The sequence below is a fragment of the Zootoca vivipara genome, chromosome 16, assembly GCF_963506605.1.
Source record: "Zootoca vivipara chromosome 16, rZooViv1.1, whole genome shotgun sequence".
NCBI lineage: Eukaryota > Metazoa > Chordata > Lepidosauria > Squamata > Lacertidae > Zootoca > Zootoca vivipara.
In genome coordinates this window covers 2,821,758-2,844,692 of record NC_083291.1, presented here as the reverse complement: position 1 = coordinate 2,844,692, position 22,935 = coordinate 2,821,758, and the positions used below count along the sequence as shown (strand labels likewise).

Sequence of the window (22,935 nt, the reverse complement as noted above, 5' to 3'; positions counted from 1 at the left end):
CAGGAAAAAGTCTAGAAACCATCTAATTAACTCTTGTTCCTGTCCCCCTTTTGGAAGGTGGTAGTGACTTATTTTGTTTCCATATGTCATTTTTGGCTGGGCTACATTTATTACGGTTTGTGACCTCAAAAGCCAGAAGTGGCCCAGGCCTCAACAGACCTCTGAGAGGACCTGATGAGCCCCCACACCAGTAAGATTCCATTGCCCCTGCAACTCTTAGGACCAGTTGTCACAGGATAGGATACCAGTGACCCTGAGAGGAACATTCAGTTGATTCTGCCATTGGTCCTAGGCCAGCCAGGATGCCAATGTCATGATAGACCCAGTGGCATCTAGTAATTCAGTTGACCCTGCTTTTGCTTTCAAGCATGTCATTCCAATCAAGACCAAGGCTTTGCTTGTAACCATTGGACTAGATGATCCTCAGGGTCCCTTCCAACCCTTTGACCCAAGCCATTGATATATGCACCACACAAATGCTGAGAACTCCTTCCTCACTCACACATGCTATTTCTGCTTCAGCCTGTATTGTGTAGGGTTGAGCATGTTTCTTTTGGGAGGCAGGAATTGTAGTGTTTGAATGCTGGGAAAGCTATCTGGCTCAGCTCCCACTGCTGTGTATTAATAACAGAAGGCAGCAGAGATGGCTGTACCTGTCATCTCCATGTAGTTGCCAACTCTATCTGGGTTAGAGAGAACACCACCTTCTAATGCTGTATACAAGTCAGAAGTAATCAATCATTCATTCAGAAAGTACATTTCACACCATATACAGAAATAATGTGCACTGAAGGATGGGAAAAAATTGTTTTAAGTGCTCTTGGTCCTTCATACATCTTCTGAAAATGGCAGAACGTAGCTCTTGGTAATGGAGGAAGCTGAAAGCATTTTCTAGCTTTCCCCATGAAAATCCTTGTATGTCTTTTAAACAAAACCCAAACACTACTGTGGCTTAATAAGGTTATGAACACTGCATGAGATTCAACCTTAAAACCGTAAGAGGTATACTGTAAAATAGCAGGAAGTTTCTCTTCTGCAAAGTACGGTACAGTATGTCCATATGCTTTCACTCTTCCTTTGTCTGGACACATGGCAACCTGCTTTAAGATACTTTTTGTAACTTGTTTACAATCCTTGTGACAAATAGTCAAACTCTCCACTTCAACAACATACAGTGGTACCTCTACTGTACTTACAAATAACTGTACTTACGAATGTTTCTACTTACGAATGGAGCTCCGTCCGCCATCTTGGATGCGGTTTAGATAGGATTTTTTCTACTTACGATTTTTTTCTCCCAATGCATTCCTATGGGATTCGACTTACAAATTTCTTCTACTTACAAATGTGCGTTTGGAACGCATTAAATTCGTAAGTAGAGGTACCACTGTATAAGGGACATAAGCTGTAGAGTTGTTGCAACACCTCTGGCATTAAGTAGAGTTGCCTCTTAGCACAATTTTTTGCACCAATGCCAGCAGTCATGACGAGCAACAATTTTCTAATACTCCGTTTCATCCCAAGTCACTGCTGCTTTGAACAAAATGAAGCCTTTGTGATTGCTCAAAAAAACAACAACTATCCTCTTCAGTGATTGCAGGTCATGCTGTGATGCTGGTTTTCCTGAGTTGGAAGACAGAAATTCTGAAAAATGACATATGAATGCCGAGTAATCTCTCTCCCCGCGCCCCCATCCCAATATATTCAACTACCTGTATATTTATATTGTAAGGTTTTGTATCTTGCCTAATATCCTGCTCTTGAAATGTAAGTAAAATGAACTGTAAGCTGACTTAATGGATGCCAGTTGACTTAATGGAAGTGCAAGGTTCTCTCGATAAGAATGATACAAATAGGCATGAAACGCCAGAACTGGTTGTGAGATGGGCTCCAAGGGTGGACTTGGGTCTTTCAAATTTCAGCGTTGCTCTGTGTGCAAGGCCAGCATTCAGTGCCTCTCCGCCTCTCGTCCTCCATTCTGCTCAGTTCACTATGTCACAGTTGCAGTGCCCTGCAGCACCACCTAGGCTTGTCACTCAGTGTAGCAGAACCTGAGTTGCGGAAGCAGTTGTGGAACTAAAGATTAGAAAAGGCACATATTGGCATTAAATAGAAGTTCATTGATTTTAGGAGCATTTTGTCCCATAGCTTTTAATTTTATTGTTATTTATGAAATTTGTCGGTCACTTTATCTCGTCCAGGGCAACCCAAAGTGACTTACATTCAAAGAAACAGACAATGAACCCCACATGGATACCAAGAGGATTAATGTGTTAAAAGCATCCCACCCAAGCTTAAATATCTTTAACAAGGAAGGAGGGAACAAAGGAAGCTGGTTTATACCAAGTCAGACCACTGATCTCCCTAACTCCGTATTGTTTACACTGACTAGCTGTGGATCCTCAGAGTTTCAGGTAAGGGACATCGCCATCTCTACTTGGGATTGAACACCAGACCTTTTCAATGTCAAAAGTCTCAGGTTCTTTGAGCTGCATCTCTTCTCCCAGCAATGATGAAAGCCTCTGCCCCGTGCCATCATCCTATAGAATGACATAATATAGAAAAAGTAAATTCCATATTTACTGCACAATGATCTGAGAACAGTTAAAAAGTTCGAACTGCAAGAGTGTGACCCGACTTGTTTCATTAATAACACATGTGACGAAGATTATAGCATATCCAAATTGGAGAGATAAAAAGAAAAAATAAATCCCAGCATCATAAAGAACTATATTTGTATACCATGTAGTATTTTAAAAAACGGAATAGAGATGCATCAGTTATTAAAACCAGTTTTGCCATTGGCAGGAAACATTAAAAATCCCATCCCAATCAAATACATCTGGGGGAGGCGTAAAAATCAAGCATGGGAAAAAGACCCTCAAACTTAAGATAACAATACTCCTCACGGAAAGATGCGTCTGATGAAATTATTTAAATGATGCACGTTTCCTTTTGATATGGAACTAGTGGGGAACAGCTGATATTAGATACGATGAGAAGTTCCCCACCCGCAACACTGGGTGGAAGGAAACATTGATTTTAATTTAGCTTGCCACAAAGTGAAAATAAGGTTTTTAAAAAGCTCCCAAACAACCCTGGCTTTACTTGAACAGGCAATGGCCAGGATCCAAAGAACTCTACAAGTAGTTCCATGTGCCTAAGGGAATCTGGTTTTGTGTTTCTCAAAAACCAGCCTTCCCTCTAGCATTTTTCAAAGCAGGCGTTTGTTCAATGTGTGTGTGTGTGTGTGTGTGTGTGTGTGTGTGAACAGTCCTACTGAGCATGCTAAACCCTAAAGTAGGTTTCACCACCATTATAACAGGGCAAAATAGATCTTTAAATAACTATAATCCGTTGCCCACATTAAAAAACAACAACACAATACTCCATCTCTTCAACGCCTCTTGCTTCACCCATATGTGATGGGTGTTGTCAGTAAGGCAAAAGGTAAAGGACCCCTGGATGGTTAAGCCCAGTCAAACATGACCATGGGGTGCGGCACTCATTTCACTTTTCAGGCCAAGGGAGCCAGCGTTTGTCCACAGTCAGCTTTCCGGGTCAGCACGGCTAAACCACTTTGGGTGCAACGGGACATGGTGATGGAAGCCAGAGTGCACGCAAGCACCATTTACCTTCCCACCACAGCAGTACCTATTTATCTACTTGCACTGGCGTGCTTTCAAACTGCTAGGTTGGCAGGAGCTGGGACCAAGCAACGGGAGCTCACCCCGTTGCGGGGATTTGAACCGCCAACCTTTTGATTGCCAAGCCCAAGAGGCTCAGAGGTTGCCAAATATTGTCAGTACTGCTTGCCAAACCCCTGTAAACCAGAAATGTCTGCACCCACATTATGCGTTGGGCAGTACCCGGAATGAACTTGCCACTCAGCTCTTTGATTCTGGGGAATGAGAGTATTTAAAAGCACACTTTGCTCTGCTCCAATATACTTACAGACTGTCTTTCTAAGGTGTATACCTGTAGTTGATGGAATGGAAGCCATCCAGACAATAAAGCTTGACATAAAGTTTCCCACCCTGAAGCACCACCAACTGAGATTTGCACATGTTTGTTCATCACTTCATGTCCCATCACCTGATAACATCTTGTTGAAAGTTTGAATTCTTTCTAGTGGTCTTCTGACCTTTATTCTATGAAGGGGTATTCACGCCAGTTCCTATATGGACAGAGAACTTTGGATAAAGAATCAGATTGATGTAAGAAGAGGAAGATAAAAGAAATTCAGATATGGGGGTATGGAACTGAGATCCTTAATATTATTGTTATCTATTAAATTTATATGCTGCCCTTCATCTAAAGATTTCAGGGCGGTTCACAAGATAAAAATACAGGATAGAAGCCCCCCCAAATAGTTAAAGCAAAAATAAAACAATAACCCCCACCCCATCATCATAGGATAATCATATGTGATGTTTGGACTAGCCTTCTGCAACCTGCTGTCCTCAATGTTTTGGACTATAATTCCCATCACCCCTGACTTTTAGCAAGGACTGATATGAATTATCATAGAGTTGTAGAGTTGGAAGGGACGGCAAGGGTCGTCTTTTGCCCAAGGTGGGGCTCGAACCATGAGATTAAGAGTCTCATGCTGTACCAACTGAGCTATCCGAAACATATGGAGGGCACCAGCCTGGGAATGGCTGGTCTAGATCCTGGCTTTTAATGGGGGGGGGGGAAGCCTGCAAACCAAAAAGATTTGTAAAGATTGTGTAAAGATTCATTTTAATGGGGAATGACTAAAAATGGGAATATGTGAATTATTACTTATCATTATTTAAAAATATTTTAGGCAAGCTTTATAGATAAAAAGCAGGGCAGTTTTTTTAAAAAAAAAATTCAAACTGTAAAATATTTAAATAATAAAATTAGCTAAAATAGTAGCATTTCAATTCCATGTGCAAATAAAAATACCACTGAACTTAAAACTGTTAACTGTTAGGCTTATTCTTTCTTAGCATCTCTCAAACGTCTGAAGATCTTTTCCAAATTCATCTTTCATTTTGCTTTTGGGGGGACATTTGGTGGCAAGGCCTGATTCAACCCACCCAGCCCACCCCTCCGTTTTTCACAACACCTTTCAAGCTCCAAATGGGTAAATTTGTAAAATGCAATTTGCTCAAGCTTATAAAGGATAGGCCTCATCCTTTCTTTTTGTCTTCTCCATGCCTTGGTGGCCCACCAGCAAGGTTGTTCTAATCAACAGGGTTTAAAAGCAGATGGAAGCTTTGATTTGTTTGCTCCTATATGAGTTCATCTTTCTTTCCCACAGTCTGTTGCCCATATTTTTTTTCAGCCAAGGTTGCTTGGCAGCAGAAGTATTGGCGTGGTTGTTTTTTTTTTAACGTTCTCCCCCCCTTCCCCCCCTTCTCTCTTTTTTGCCACTCCATTTGCTGGGGCCATGTTGGCTTTCTCTGTTGTTAGAACACTCTGGGTCAAGTGTAGGCGTGTGCTTGCTTTACAAATAACATCCCCGTTGCTGCTAATGTCTGCCTCAGATGTTAAGTTGCTGGTGGCTTTGTCCGAGGGGGCAACTTCGCGCTGTAATCTTGAATGCAAATCACTTTTTGTTGCTTTTGTTCCTTGAGAAAGGAGAGGCTGAAATGGAGCTCAAATAATTTATTTCAATGAATACATTAACCAGGCTTATCTATTGTGGCTGCTTGAGGACTGAAAATAATTAGCACAAAGCCACATTTCCTTCACAGGGCATGGAAAAGAGTCAGAGTCTTGCTGCAAACCCTGAATTCAGTTTCTGTAGAAAGAAAGGTTGGGGTGGGGTGGGGGGAGAGATTTAGCATATTTCAAGGGCAACTAGAATTTCTGGTGGGAACATTTTCAAGCAGAATGAAAAACATTCCCTTGTGAAATATATTGCTATTTGAATTGGGAATTTCTTGGGCTTGTTGTAACACATCCTCAGACTGTCCCATTAACACAACTTCTTTTTCTTTTAAATAGGGCAGTCAGGTATGGGCACCCTCTTTGTATCCTTGGAGATGTACAGCAAAAAGTACTTTTGTCTTTAAAAGCATGAACTCAACGAAATAATTCAAAACCATTTTGAAATAATTCAAAAACCATTACCATGCAATAAATGATCTGAAACACCTGGGAGAGAAAGAAGTATAGCTAATGCGTTGCAGTATATTGATAATTATTTCATATACCTGTTTTAATATCTCTTTGTTTTTCATGTGAAACATTATTAGTATTATTATTTTTAACATCTTTTACAGTCTTGAGCTCATCCAGAGCTTTGGCCCACTTGACTTGTTGTTGCTTAGTTGTTCAGTCGTGTCCGACTCTTCGTGACCCCATGGACCAGAGCACGCCAGGCACTCCTGTCTTGCACTGCCTCCCGCAGTTTGGTCAAGCTCATGTTCGTAGCTTCGAGAACACTATCCAACCATCTTGTCCTCTGTCGTCCCCTTCTCCTAGTGCCCTCCATCTTTCCCAACATCAGGGTCTTTTCCAGGGATTCTTCTCTTCTCATGAGGTGGCCAAAGTATTGGAGCCTCAGCTTCAGGATCTGTCCTTCCAGTGAGCACTCGGGGCTGATTTCCTTCAGAATAGATAGGTTTGATCTTTTCCAGGGAGTGTTCTCTTCTCATGAGATGGCCCACTTGACTGTCTCCCTACAAATGTTGAGTATTCATGTATATTCTTCCTGCATGATTTCCCCTTTCTTCAATTTCTTAAATCTCAGTTTACCTGTAACCTCCTTCTGCAGCCACACTGGTTTCTGTGGATCCTTCCTACTCTTCTTTCTTGCTGGATTTGCCTGCATTTGTGCCTTCAAATATTTCACCATTAAGAAACTCCTATGCATCTTCAACTCCCTTCTCTTTGAGTATTTCTGACCATGGAATCAGGGCCGGCTCTAGGCCTGGGCTGGGTGGCGCTATGCACGAGGGCGCCTGGCCTCCAGGGGCGCCGCCGCGCAGCCAGACAGCTGATTTTTGCACTGCTGCCCCAGACAAGGACTTTCCTCGCTGATGATAAGGACTTTCCTCCCTTCCAGAGGGAAGTGATTTGCGTGCGGGGACCGCCTCCTACCAGGGCGCCTGGCCACCAGGGGCGCTGCTGCTCTGCCCCTGTTGTGACGTGGGGTTTGTGATTTCAGCTCTCTTGACATAACATGCTGGAGACAGTTCTCTAGTAACAGCTCTTTATTAAAGTGAACAAGACTGAAGACTGAGGAGAGGAAAGCTACATTTATAGGGACAGGGGACTAGCTAGGAAGGGATACATTTTGGAGGGAACAATATCAAGCAATCACAGTGCTGCCTTTTGGAGGAAACCAATAAGACAGAGGATCCAAATACAGCAGCTTAAATGAACCAATAGTAGCTGTACCCTCTGGAACCAAAAGGCAGTTACTTTATCCTAATGCAAATACAGACAATAATAATACAGATATAAAATCCTTTGACTCAATACACAACACCCCTCCCCCCCTAGTGAGCACAGCAGACGTAATCCCTCAGGTACTGTGGGGTCCTACAACTTCTACCTGATCTCCTGACAACAGGTGTTGCAGGTTCTGGATTGGGTGTTACCTGTGGTGGGGGGGCTGCTATAGGGGTTTCGTCAGGAACAGATGGAGTCCCAGACATCTCAGGGTCCCCGACCTGTACCTCGTCATCCTGAGGACTAGCAGACCCTGGTTCATTTGCTGAAGCCCCTGGTGACTGCACCTCTGGGCCATCTTCACTCTGGTCTCGCAGCTGTGCGTCATTAGCCAGGGATGAATTATCTGACTCCTCCCTGCTGAGCGCCCGGTGCCTCAGCTGATCTATATGTCTCTTCCAAACTTGCCAATTTTCCAAGGTCACATAATAGGACACAGGTCCACTAGCCCGGGTGATCACACCGGCCACCCACCGCGGACCTCGTAAATAGTTCCTCACCCAGACCAGATCTTCAGGGGCGAGATACCTTGTTGTGTCAGTCTCAGCCTGGGGGGTTGCTCTTGAATTACGGTTTGGCATTTTATCTGGGTGGACATAATCCAGCACCGTTACCAGTCTTCTACCTAAGAGCAGCTCGGCTGGCGACTTGCCCGTCGCAGTACACGGCGTCGCATGCTGCAAAAATAACATTCGCGCAATGCGAGCCGACCAGTTACCCTCCATTAAGCGCGCAATGGATTCTTTGGCTGTTCTTACCATGCGCTCAGCCTGCCCATTGGAGGATGGGTGAAAGGGCGCGGATGTGACCCCTCTTATAAAGTTATCAGCCAAGAATGCCCTGAATTCTTGGGATACAAAAGCTGCCCCATTATCTGATACAATGGTCTCAGGTAACCCGTGGGTAGCAAACAGCTGCCTCAACACCTTGATTACGGCAGCTGATGCCATGCTAGGGACCATCGCCACTTCTAACCATTTGGAATATGCATCAACGATAACCAAAAAGACCTTCCCTTGGAATGGCCCAGCAAAATCTATGTGCAGCCGGCTCCAGGGAGTCCTGGACTGCTCCCACCAGTGGACTGGTGCTCTGGCCACTTCTGGCCGCACCTCTTGGCATGCCTTGCATGTTCGTACCCATTGTTCTATGTTCTGGTCCATTCCAGGCCACCACACATAACATCGGGCTAGCGACTTCATCCTGACCATTCCCGGGTGTCCCATGTGAAGCGTCTCAAGAACCCTGTTTCTCAGTGGTGCTGGGATGATCACCCTATCTCCCCATAGGAGACAACCCTTATGCATGGACAATTCGTGCTGCCTTGTCGCATAAGGCCTGAATTTTTCTTCATGCGGACCACCTGGCCACCCCCTCCCCACCCAAGTGAGCACACGGGAGAGAACAGCATCTTTCCTAGTTTTCTCAGCTATATCCGTAGCTGTTACAGGAGCCCCCGGAAGTGTTTCTAGCATCATAATGTGCTCCGCCGGAGCAGGATCCTCATTGCTCCCGCCAGGAAGGGGCAATCGACTCAGCGCATCAGCATGGCACAACTGTTTCCCCGGCACATGGGTCAAGGTGTACTGGAACCCATTCAGGAATATTGACCAACGCAACATTCTGGGGGAGAGAATTTGTGGCGTTTGTTTGTTTGGGTTGAACAACCCTAACAGTGGTTTGTGGTCCGTTTCAATGGAGAAATGGCGACCGTACAAATAATCATAGAACCTTTTGATTCCGGACACAATAGCCAGTGCCTCTTTATCAATTTGAGCATAGTTGCGCTCTGTGGGCGACAACGTACGGGAATAGAAAGAGATGGGCTTTTCCGACCCATCCGGTTCCCTATAACTCAGCACAGCCCCCAGACCGTATTGAGAGGCATCACATGCCAGGACCAGCGGCTTTGACTCATCATAATGAGCAAGGACGCACCTGCTACTCAGCATTCCTCGCAAGGAGTCAAAAGCCTTCTGCTGCTCCCGCCCCCATCGCCACACATTCTTTTTCTGCAATAGTCTATGTAATGGTTCAGCTACCGAAGCTTTCTGGGGTAAGAACGAATGATAAAAGTTAATAAGTCCCAGGAATGACTGCAACTCCGTCTTGTTCTGTGGTCGTGGCGCCTCGATGATGGCCTTAATCTTAGCATCTGTGGGGTGGATGCCTGATGCATCAATTTTAAACCCCAAGAAATCCACAGTTGGCACCCCAAAACTGCATTTTTCTTTTTTCAGTTGCAACCCCACCTCCTTGAACTTGAGCAACACTGCACGGACACGCGCAACCAGTTCCTGTGGGTCTTTTCCAGCAATCAAAACGTCATCAAAAAATGGCAAGACCCCCGGCAGACCTCTTAACAGGCGTTCCATGAGCCCTTGAAAAATCCCTGGGGCCACACAAACTCCGAACTGTAATCTGTTAACTCTGAACGCCCCTTTATGTGTGACAATAGTCTGTGCTTCCGCTGATTGTGGGGTTACTGGCAGCTGTTGGTAAGCTTGTGCCAGGTCAATTTTGGCGAACACCTTGCCCCCAGCCAGTTTAGCCAACAGATGTGATACGACTGGAATGGGGTATGAGTTTCCCCTGAGTGCCTTATTGATAGTACATTTGTAATCTGCACATATCCTGACTTCCCCATTTGCTTTAAGGGGCGTGACGATTGGAGTCTCCCACTTAGCAGAGTCCACGGGTGAGAGAACTCCCTGCTTGACCAATTTATCCAGCTCTGCCTCGATCTTGGGTTGCAGTGCAAATGGCACTCGCCTTGGTTTGAGTCGGATTGGGGCCACACCGGGGTCCAACTCGAAGTCAACTGGGGGCCCTTTATAACAACCCAGTTTTCCATTAAAGAGACCAGCAAATTCCTTGCATAATGCCTCGCTCATCTCAGGGCAGGTTTGGATTGAATTAAGCCCTGAGATACTCAGTCCCAGGGCGGGGAACCAGTCAGTGCCCAGGAGACTGGGGCGACTGCCCTTCGCAATCACCAGTTTGAGTACAGCCTGTTTGTCCCGGAACTGTACTCTCACGGCACACATTCCCATAACATGGATGTGGCCTGCTGAGTACGACTGCAAGGTTGCCGGGAAGGGCTCCAGAGGGGGCAACTTACCCCTGGGGAAGAATGTCTTCGCGGTCTGGTCCGACACGATGGTGAATGCAGATCCGGAGTCCACCTCCATGTCGCACTGCTGACCCTCAATCTTCACCTTGACGTGTGCCTTGCCTTGCGCTGGAAACTGCACGGCCCTCCCGTTGATCTCCGTTACGTAGTGGCAGTCCTTTAGAAAACGAGTTGCTGTGGGCGGTCTGCGATGCTCCAGTCTAGGTGCTCCTGTTGCTCCCGACGCCGCCGATCTACAGACCCTGGCGATGTGACCCGTCTTTCCGCACGTCCGGCACATAGCATCCCTGAAACGATAACTCTTCCGCTCATGGTTTCCGCCACAACCTGGGCAACTGCCTCGGCGATCTTTGTGCACTGTGCAGGCCTGACGCACCAACTCGACCCCACGGACTGGGCTCTGGCTCGGAGTAGCCTCTAGCTCGTCCATGGCATGCGCAACTTCTATCTGTGGCTTAGTGGCCTTGCGACTGGCATCAAGCTCCTCTCTTTCATAATTCTCCGTGGCGGTGGCCTCCTTCAAGGCTGAAGCAAGGGTAACCTCTTCTTTAGCCACGATGCGTCTTCTGGCTTTCTTGCTGCTCAGACCACCAATAAACCGATCCAGGAGAGTCTCTTCCAGATTTTGGAAGCCGCAGTGCTGAGCGAGCTTCCGGAGTTCAGCCAGAAAGGTGGATACAGACTCCCCAGCATGCTGCTGCCTCTTATGGAACTCCATCCGCCGGGCCATCTTGGTCTCAGTAGGCGCCAGGCAAGAATATCTTTGAGAGATGTCTCACTCAGCTTCGCTGGAGCAAGTAATGCCTTGGCCAGCTTGAAGGTCTCGGGCCCACAGTAGCTCAGGAATGTGGCCCTTCTTTTGCTGGCATCGGTGATCCCTTGAGCCACTGCAAAGAACTCGAAGCGTTCGACGTAGTCTTCCCATGTGTGGGGCTCTGATGGCTGGAAGGGCTCCAATACCCTTGGACTCTCCATTGTCCTAGCGGGCAGGGTCGTCTTCTCAGCTGGCCAGTGAGTCTTGTTCTAAGCTGCAATCCGGACTCTGAGGCAGGGCTGTGTTTAACCGCTCCTCAGCATTCCGGATCCCATCCTCGTCGCCAGTTGTTGTGACGTGGGGTTTGTGATTTCAGCTCTCTTGACATAACATGCTGGAGACAGTTCTCTAGTAACAGCTCTTTATTAAAGTGAACAAGACTGAAGACTGAGGAGAGGAAAGCTACATTTATAGGGACAGGGGACTAGCTAGGAAGGGATACATTTTGGAGGGAACAATATCAAGCAATCACAGTGCTGCCTTTTGGAGGAAACCAATAAGACAGAGGATCCAAATACAGCAGCTTAAATGAACCAATAGTAGCTGTACCCTCTGGAACCAAAAGGCAGTTACTTTATCCTAATGCAAATACAGACAATAATAATACAGATATAAAATCCTTTGACTCAATACACAACAGCCCCCACCTCCCTGCCCATGCTTCACAGGTCGTTCACTGTGCTGGAATCGTCCTCCAAGGATCTAAAAAGCTAGTGCCTTCGAGGACAGGAACTTCCCTTTTCTCTCTCAGAGTAACATTAAGGGGAAATTAACATGCCTTCGAGGTTGATAAGGCGCTAATGAGGGCACTGAGCTGGCAAGGAGTGAAGCCCTGTCTTCAGTGGAGGCGTTTTGCTGCTCAGGCTTTCTGATGGGCAGGAGGCTTGAAAGCTGTGAAGCCACTTTGGATGGGATGCAGGCAAGAGGCAACAAGTTGATGGGGGTTGGGTGGGGGGGGTGGGCGCTGGAGGGATATTCGCACCACGGCGCCGGATATGCTTAAGACGGCCCTGCATAGAATCTCATCCACTAGTTCCTTAAGCTTGAAACCAGCCTTCTTAAAGTCCAGAGGGTATCAAATTTACCCTACACTCAGCTTTCCCTTGCCTCTGTATCATGAAACCCAAGAGGACATGATCACTTCCTCCCAAGCTTCCCAGTACTTCCTCTTCGTTGATCAGTTCCTTCCTCATGGTGAGGTCCAGGTCCCAAGATAGATGATCCCTTTGTTGTTTCTTCCACATTCCGGGAAATGAAATGCCAGTTAATTGTTAATTAACTGAGTTCAGTACATGAACTCAGTTTAAGAGTCCATCCTCCACCCAACTATCTCTGACAAAGAGCCAGGATGTGACTCTTCCTATGGGTTTTAACAACACAGGGTGATAACAGAGTTCTGTACCCTGATCTTCATCCCACCATCTGGCAAATAAGGTATCTGGCCTTTTATGGATTCATTTAATCTATTTTTATTTAAATTTGAATCTTTGGTACGCTTCTGGTAGTTGCCGTAGTGCACAGTGTATATGCAGAGTTCCCCTTTGCTTTAATCTTGCTGGGTGGTTAATTTTCACGAGATCGCTTTTAGCTCTCGTATTTCGTGAAAGTAAATAGCATTTCCCTCTTTCTATTTTACGCATGACTTTATAACTTCAATCATATTCTCCTCTTTGAAAGGGACTCCCTCAAAAGCATCTAAACATAGGCTTGGTGTGCCTGCTTACAATTTTTGTCTCTTTTCAGCACCCCTTATATTTTTTCTCTCCTTCCCCACTCCCTTTTTATATGAAAATAAACCCACCCTTGCTTGAAGCAGCACAGCAGTGCTAATCAGCAAGTGTTTTTGGCAGCGATCAGCAATGCGGACACATCTGGAAGCCCTAACAGGAAGTCATTCCTTGTCCAAGTAACTTTGCAAAGCGAGAGGCCTGGGATGCACTAACAGGGCATTTTTGTGATGGTACAGAAATGTTTGCTCTCTCAGTCAGTTGAGAGAAGTCGGGACCTTATCATAAGCAATTAGCACTCATTAAGTGTCATTTCACACTGAAACATTTTTAATTCCTCTCCTGCTGGGACTGCACCGTATCTTGAGCCAGTTAATCGTAAACACAGATTCCTTGTGTTTAATTATAAGCATCGTGACTGCTGCCTATCCCTGGGCTCAATAAATTGAGCTCTTGCTAATCTCTGGCTGCTGATAATTGAACCAAATAAATCAGAAATGGGATATAAAGCAGCCAGATTTTTGCCTCTTTTGAGGAGCTTCCGTGTTGAGGAGAACAGGAATAAAGACCTTGTGGACCTCCAGATGTTGTTGGACTACAACTGCCAGTGTCCAGCCAGCATATTCAGAGATGATGTGAGTTGTAGTCCAAAAACGTATCAGGTTAGCCACCCCGATAGAAGCAGCAGCAAAAGAAAAAAAGAAAATGTTCAGGGCACAGGTGACACTTTTAAACTGAAAAATGGTCCACTTGACCTGTTCTCAAGAGAATAATTTCTACCCCTTATTTCTTATTTTGCTTCTATCTTGAGTGGTGTACATCTGCATAGACAGTAAAGTAAAGGTACCCCTGACCATTAGGTCCAGTCGCGGACGACTCTAGGGTTGCGGTGCTCATCTTGCTCTATAGGCCTAGGGAGCATTTGTCCGCAGACAGCTTCCGGGTCATGTGGCCAGCATGACTAAGCCGCTTCTGGCGAACCAGAGCAGCGCACGGAAACGCTGTTTACCTTCCCGCCAGAGCAGTACCTATTTATCTACTTGCACTTTGATGTGCTTTTGAACTGCTAGGTGGGCAGGAGCTGGGACAGAGCAACGGGAGCTCACCCTGTCGCGGGGATTCGAACCGCCAACCTTCTGATCGGCAAGCCCTAGGCTCAGTGGTTTAGACCACAGTGCCACCCGCGTCCACATAGAGAGTAGCTGCACAAGTAACACACTAAGCTGCAAACAGATTTGCATTTATTAAAAATATGTGAGTAACACTGAGCTTACAAGCATATTCGCCTCTCAGAATGAGTAGGTTTTCCCCTGGGCATGGCTCTTTGCTCTTTAGTACTCACCCCAGCTGCAAGCTTGCTGTGGCACTTTAACATTCCTTTTGAGATATTTTTCCAATTCCCACCTGATTCATGTTGTACTCAGTGTTGCTATGGCACAGTGAGTCTTATGTAATACAGTTGGGTGTGTACCTCACTGTTAACCACATAATGCAAAGTCCATGCACCTGTTGTTGTTGTTTTTTTAAAAAATCCCCATGCTCATGAAACCCTATATGTCTTATACTACAGCAATAATATAATTTTTAACATTTAATTTCACAGCACAAGCGTTCAGTGCACTCAGAAGGGCTGGACACCTCCCTCTCCTTTTCACAGCCATGAACTCAAGGAATTCTCTCCCACATATTACAAAGTATAAAAACTAAGGCTATTCTGTGCTGAGAGACCTCGAATTTTCCATCCACCCTTTTCGGTATTATTTTTTTCCCTCCACCCCTCTCCTTTCCCCCTCAGTTGATTTCTCTCCAGCCATCTCACGGAAGGCGCAGTAACTATGAAACAGCTCACTGCTCATTCTTCATGTGAAAAGATTGCATCCTTATACCCTAAAATGCCATATATCTGCCCGTGAGTGGTCGAATAGTCCTGGTTTCATAGTTAAGACAAACTCATGTGGTATATAGACAGATGGGCTCAACCCATAGCTTTCCTAATAAAGTGTAAGCTTTCTGAACATTTTCAAGGTAGCTTTGCATCTACAAACCAACCAGGGAAGTATAAAAGCAGCAATATGAACTATGGATCAAAAAACTGGTAAAATAACTTTCTTGGGCCAATTGCTGTAGCAGGAATATAAGTTGTCAAGCTACAAATTGCTGTTCTTTAAGTTCACCAGATGTGAGCTAACATTACTGTATACTATGCAGGCTGCTAGTAATACATGGTTTATTCCTCACATATCCATGCAACCCCAGGTGGGCTTATTGGTGGTGGAGGGAAGTAGCAGTAATGCCACAAGTTGTGACAGGTGGCTCTCAGCCACTCATTGTTAACTACCCACAGAGCCCCAGCCCAGCTGCCATCTAAATGTTGTTTGGTTGCAACCCTCATTATCCCATGCTGGTTGGGGCTGATGGAAATGTAGTCCAAAGCACCAGTGAGGCTGCTCTGGGACATAGCATTATGATGACATTGGCTGGCATTTGCAAAGTTTGTATCACTACGAGCCATGGTTATACAGGTTATAGTTTTGCTCAGGCCTTGTTCCCTCGGGGGGAAGGGATCGGTCACTGAGAGTGGGTCTGTGATGCCATTCATTTTAACTCTAGGTGTAGGCAAGTCATGCAATATCTTAATCCATTTTATGAAATCAAAATTTAATTCAAGCTACCTCTCTATACTATTTATAAATTGTGTCAAAAGGCTTTTCAGCATCTAATGATAACGTTAGAAATTGGTCTTTATTTTTGCTTAGGTCCACCACTAATCTCATATTAACTGCTGCTTGCCTTGTTTTTATAAAACCAGTCTGGTCATTCTCAATAATGGACATTATCACTTGCTGGATTCTAATGGCTAAAGTCACTGTTTTTGTTTTTTTTAAAATAAATTTTTATTCAATTTTCCAAATTTAACCAATTAAAATAATAAAAAGAACATTCTTTTATACAAAACATTATAAGTTTTCATCTAACATCTTGCTCTGCCGAGCTACGACTTCCCCCCCTCCCTTCACGCGGGTTTCTTGTCGACTCCCTTTTTGCAGTTCCTTTTTGACTTTTTAATCAATTCGTAGGATTTATTTCAATCCTGCAAGTGTTTTTAAAGATCTACAGTTTTTCTCCATATAATCCACATATTTACTCCAGTCTTTTTGAAACCTTGTCTCCCCCTGGTCGCGAATCTTGCAAGTCATCCTTGCGAGTTCAGCATAGTCCATCATTTTAATCTGCCACTCCTCAATTGTTGGTAGTTCCTGTAGTTTCCATTTTTGGGCTAACAAAGTCCTAGCCGCGGTTGTCGCATACATAAACAATACTTGATCTTCTTTTCTAATCTCTTCTCCCATTATTCCTAACAGAAATGCTTCCGGTTTTTTTGGGAAGGTATATCTAAACATCTTTTTCAACTCATTATATAGCATCTCCCAAAATCTTTTTACCTTGTCGCATGTCCACCACATATGATAAAATTCACCATTTCCCTCTTTGCATTTCCAGCAAGTTTTGTCACTCATTCTAAACATTTTGGCTAATTTAACTGGTGTTAAATACCATCTATACATCATCTTATACACATTTTCTTTCAAGGCAGTACATGCTGTAAATCTCAAGGTTTGAGTCCATAATTTCAACCACGCGTCATATTCAATATTGTGCCCAAAATCTTTTGCCCACTTAATCATCGCTTCTTTTGTCAACTCATCTTTTGTATACCATTCTAACAGCAAGTTATACATTTTTGACAGAAGCTTTGTTTTGCCTTCAAGCACTTCTATTTGGAATTTGGACCTTTTATCCTCAAATCCTATTTTTCTATCCTCCCTAAGAACATCATTTATTTGATGGTATTGTATCCATCCTGTTAAAACTCCTTTAATTTCTTCGTAGGGTTTAAGTCTCCATCCTTTTTCAGTCCTTGTCAAGATTTCCTCATAAGTGGCCCACCTCCCCTCCATATTTACTTTCTTAACTGTTAATACCTCTACTGGTGAAACCCACCATGGTTTTTTAGTCTCTAGCAGCATTTTGTTTCTTTCCCACACCCCGTACAGAGATCTTCTTATCACATGATTAGTAAACCCAGTGTGAGACTTCTTTTTATCATAACATAAATATGCATGCCATCCAAATCTATTGTTAAAACCTTCCAAGTCTAGCAAATCAGTATTCTTTAACGTTATCCACTCTTTAATCCAACACATACAAGACGCTTCATAATAAAGTCTTAAGTCTGGCAGGGAGAAACCGCCTCTTTCTTTTCTATCTACCAAAATTTTATGTTTTATTCTAGGTTTTTTCCCCTGCCAGACAAATTTTGACAAAATCTTCTGCCATTCTTGGAATTGTCTTGTACCCTTCACTACAGGTATAGTTTGAAATAAGAATAACATTTTAGGTAAAATGTTCATCTTAATTGCTGCTATTCTTCCTAAAAATGACATGTTCATATTAGTCCACCTTTCCAGGTCTTTCTTTATTTCTCTCCATACTGGTTCATAGTTGTCACTGTATAGGTTAATATTCTTTGCTGTCATCCATATTCCGAGGTATTTTACTTTTTTTGCCACATCAAAACCATATTTTAAATGTAGATTTTGCTTTTCCTCTTTCGTCATATTCATTGCCATGACCTTGGTTTTCTGTCTATTTAGTTTAAATCCTGCTAATTGTCCAAATTTCTCAATTTCTTCTATCGCCTCTGCAACACTTTCATTAGGATTTTCTAGAGTTAAGACTAAATCATCCGCGAAGGCTTTCACTTTGAATTGTTTCGCGCCTACTTTAATTCCTCTAATAGTTGAAAGATCTCTTAGTCTGTTCAATAGTACTTCCAGGACCATGATGAATAATAAAGGAGATAAAGGACACCCCTGTCTGGTTCCTTTTGTGATGTCAAAATAATCTGTTAATGTGTTATTAATTATCAATCTTGCTTTTTGTTCTGAATATATTGCCTCGATCCCATTCAAAAATGAATCTTTACCAACCATCGATTCCAAATTCTTCTTCATAAACAGCCAAGATATATTATCAAATGCTTTCTCTGCGTCCACAAACATTAACACTGCTGGCTTATCTATCTTGGTTTCCAGATATTCTATTACATCTATAATATGTCTGACATTGTCTTTTAACTGTCTGCCAGGAAGAAAACCAGCTTGATCTTTATGTATCATTTTGTTCAGAGCTTCTTTTAATCTCTTGGACATTATATCTGCAAAGAGCTTATAATCGTTATTCAATAAAGAAATTGGTCTGTAGTTTCTAACTTCTAAGCCGTCCGCTCCTGGTTTTGGAATCAATGTTATATACGCTTCCTTCCATGTATTTGGGATCTTTCCTCCTGCAAGGATGTCATTCATCACTTCTTCTAAAATTGGTACCAACTGTCCATTTAAAGCTTTATAATATTTTGCTGATAATCCATCTGGTCCTGGGGCTTTTCCTAATTTCATTCTCATTATTGCCTGGTGTATTTCTTGTGTTGTTATCCTGTTATTAAGTTTCTTTCTTTCGTCTTCTGGAATTTGTTTCAGTCCATATTTTCTTAAATAGTCACTGATCTTCTTCTCCTCTTCTTTCTTTTTGCAATACAACTCTTTATAGAATTTTTGAAAGGCTTTCTTTATTTCCTTTGGTTCTTCGGTTGCTTTTCCTTCCATATTTATCTTCACTATCGCATTTTGATTTTGACGCTTCCTTAATTGCCAAGCCAACAGTTTTCCTGTTTTGTTCGCTGATTCAAAATTCTTTTGTCTCATCTGCTTTATTTTCCACTCTATCTCCTGATTGATCAACATAGAGAATTGTGTCTGTAACATCTTTATATTATTTTTGATCTGTTGATTCTCTGGTTTATCTATCAGGTTTTTCTCATTTTCCATGAGACATTTCAGAATTTCTTCCTTCTTCTTTTCTTTCTTTCGTTTCAGAAAACTGTTTTGCTGTATTAGAAAGCCTCTCATCACTGCTTTACTTGCATCCCATACCATGTCCAGTCCAGTGTCTTTGTGTAGGTTTCAGTAAAAATAGTCTTTCAGAACATTCTTGGCTTTTTTCACCACCTCTTTGTCTTCAAAAAGCTCTTCGTTCATTCTCCACCTAAAGGAATTCTGGTCCTTGCTTTTCATTTCCATAAATATTGAGTTATGATCTGACAGTGTTCGTGGTATTATCTCTATTTTGCTCACCCTGGGCACTAGTTCTTTGGAGATCCATATATGATCTATTCTTCCAGAACTTTGATTTGGTTCTGAGAAGAATGTAAACTGTTTAAGCGTAGGGTGCTTTAACCTCCAAATGTCCACTAGGCCCAGGTTTTCTACCAATTCAAAGAAAGATTTTGGTAATTTACCCTCATTCTTACTTTTCTTTGTCCTATCCAATTCTGGCACTGTCACTCCGTTGAAATCGCCCATAAGTACTATCTTTTGATCCATGAAGTCTATCAACCTTTCCTCCAGATTCTTGTAAAATTCAGCTTTATTTTCATTCGGCGCATAGATCCCCACCACCAACATTTTTTCTCCTTGGGTCGATATTTGGACCGCTATCATTCTTCCATCTTCATCTTTAAAAATCAAATTCGGGTCCAATTTATCCTTTATATACAAAACCACTCCTCTCTTTTTATTTTCTGCCGAATTTATAAATTCTTTACCCAACCTTTTGTTTCTAAGAATATAATTATGTTTTTTCGCCACATGTGTTTCCTGGAGGCAAATTATATCCAAATTTTTCTTCTTCAAAATATGATCAATTTTATTTCTTTTGACTTTATTATTCAAGCCATTCACATTCCAGGAATGTATCTTCAACGCCATTTTACTTCCTAATTTCAGGAAGAAAAGATTTTATCTAGTCTTGGTCGGGTTTCTTACTTAAATTTCTATCCTCTTCTTCTTCTTCACTCTCTGACTCTTTATCCTCTTCTTCTTCTTTTCCCTGGTCCTCTTCCTCTGATTTTTCTTCTTCTTCTTTTTTCTTTCTTCTTCTTCTTTGTGGTTTTGGTTCTTCTTCTTCCTCTGCTGTCGCTTCAGCTAGAACAGCCAGATCTGGGGTCAACTCTCCCAAAAATTTTTCATATTTTCTCAAGAATTTCCCAATATCATGCATGCTTGTCAGCACATGTCTTTTCTCTTTGTAGAAAAACATTATTCCCTCAGGGTATTCCCATCTATGTTGGATTCCATTTTTCCTAAGCAAGGCCACCATTGCTTTATAATTGTCGCGTTTTTTCAAAAATCTTCCTGGAATTTCTTTAAACACGATTATAGACTTGCCACCGATGATTAGCTTATTGGTGAAACTCAGGCTTAAGATCTCATTTTTCATCTCCATTGTGTTGAAAATCACCACGCAATCACCAGGCGCTTTCCTGGCTTTGGCCTTTGCTGATTTTACCTTAATTCTAAAAGCATTTACAATTGTCTGACTCACTTCTTCATCCGTCTTTCCCATCCATTTTGCCAATTCAGCAATTATCCTTGATTTAATATCTTCTCCTGATTCTTCAGGGATGCCCCTCAATTTCACATTGAATTGCCTTTGCTTCATTTCAATTAATGCTAAATTGTCAAGCATTTGTTCATGTGCCCGATCCATTTTCTTCATTTTATCTTTCACTTTATCTGTCTCTTTTTTGACCTCCTTTACATCTTTTTGGGTCTTCTTGATTGATTCTTCCATTGTTTTGGATCTCACCGACAAATCCTTTATTTGAGTCGATAATTCTCCCACCGCTCCTTCAATCTTCTTATCAATCTCTCCCAATTTCTTGTCCATTCGTTGTTCACTATGTTTAAATTCATCTTTAATTTTTTGCCATAAAGCTTCTAAATCCTTGACTTCTTCTTGTTTTGAACCTCTTCTATCTTTTGGTGTTCCTGCTGCCTTCTTTTCTTCTTTGCCAGCCATTCTCCTACAAAAAAAGATCAAAAAGAGGGGAAATTCCCCTCTTCACCACTAGGGGGACCGGTACTAGTAAATTCTTACAATAAACCTGCAGTACCCTATCCGCCCCTAGATGGCACTGTACTCAATTCCAGGACCCAAATTCACCTATTGTTCCTTCTGCCACCGGGTCTGACACTCTACAATCCCAAGCCTTCCAGTACTTTTCCACTCCCAAAGGCAGAGAAACAACAGTTTATAGTTACATTAGTTCAGTCCCTTTTTAACAAAATCCCTCTTCAGCTCTCAAACAGCCAAGTTCCCCTTTTATTTCTTAAAACCTGAAGCAAAGAAGCCAAGTCCCGCAACTCTTCAGCCACTTGTGGGCTTAATCCACATATTAAATCCGATAAAACCCCCAAAAAACCAAATGCTTCAGCCACTTGTCGGCTTAATCCAAATAAGGAAAAGTAAAGATCCCAGATCCGTAGTTCCAAAGCGATCACCCCTCTCTTCAGCCACTTGCTAGCTTAATCCAAAATCGACCCCCCCATTCAAGCCTCTCAGTTACTGGGGAACATTTTTAACTTTGTTCATAGTTGTAGAAAAGTCAGCCTTCATCATTCCTCCTTCGGTGCTGCAGCGGTAAAAGTAAAGCACTCAGGCAGCTCAAAGCCCCTCTGATTTCCGGGCTAGAGCGCAGATAATATAAAATATCCAGATCGCTTGCAGTTCCACCCCCAAGATAGAGACAAAGTATCAATATAAGAACTCTAAGTAACTCTTTTCCACCATCAAAACTTGCCTTGTTACAAAGTAATCAAGGACTTCTGAAAAACTCACTCCGCAGGCAGTCAGTTTCACTTTCCGTTGCTCAGCTCCTCCGATCTCTTTCCTGCGCCAATTTCCCCCGCTGTTGGGACGGACTCCCTTTTTGCGCCCCACAGCTTCATAAATCCGATTATTAACCTCACTCCAAATCCAATTTCCACCTTCTTTATTCCTCAGATTGATTATAATTTAAGGAAACTTGCCGCTTACCATCGGAAGCCAGAGACTGCACTTAACGGAGTCAGTGGTCTCTCCCCCTTCGCGCCCGCAGCTCGATCCTCCGCCCGGCTCCTAAGCAATAAAAACCGGGTGCAGGAGAGCACGCAGGGCGCTGCTGGGTGCCACGACCCTCAGGGTAACCCCCCCTGAGGTTTTTGAGGTCCGCGGAGCCTTCGCGTGACCTCTATAGGCTCCGTTAAGTTCGGGATTCCCCGGAGGGCTATCCCGCGCTTCCTAAGATGTCCGCAGCTCGCCGGAAGTCACTGTTAAGTTCTTTGTATCAACATTAATTAGTACTACAGGCTAATAATTTGCACACTGAGTGTGATCTTTCTCTGTTTTGAGTGCAACAGTAATATAAGCTTGGTTGAATGTCATTCATAAATTACCTTTATCAAGTATCTCTTTGTACAGTTGGTGCTGATAGATCCAGTGCTTTTTTTCTGGGGGGGGGGGACGCAGGGGTACACTAACCCCTAAACATTTTATGAATCTTTGTAAAGGTAAAGGGACCCCTGACCATTAGGTCCAGTCGTGACCAACTCTGGGGTTGCGCGCTCATCTCGCATTATTGGCCGAGGGAGCCAGCGTATAGCTTCCAGGTCATGTGGCCAGCATGACAAAGCCACTTCTGGAAAACCAGAGCAGCGCACGGAAACGCCGTTTACCTTCCCGCTGTAGCGGTTCCTATTTATCTACTTGCATTTTGACGTGCTTTCGAACTGCTAGGTTGGCAGGAGCTGGGACCAAGCAACGGGAGCTCACTCCGTCACAGGGATTCGAACCGCCGACCTTCTGATCAGCAAGCCCTAGGCTCAGTGGTTTAACCACAGCGCCACCTGGGTCCCCTATGAATCTTTGTACTTTTGTCCATTTACTGTATT

General features: G+C 43.4%; 1 protein-coding gene across 1 annotated transcript in view; it reads left to right on the top strand.

Moving 5' to 3' along the window:
* ADAMTSL1 (ADAMTS like 1) overlaps positions 1-22,935 on the top strand; it is a 486,266-nt gene that overhangs the window by 64,828 nt on the left and 398,503 nt on the right. The gene's annotated exons all lie outside the window — the stretch shown is intronic.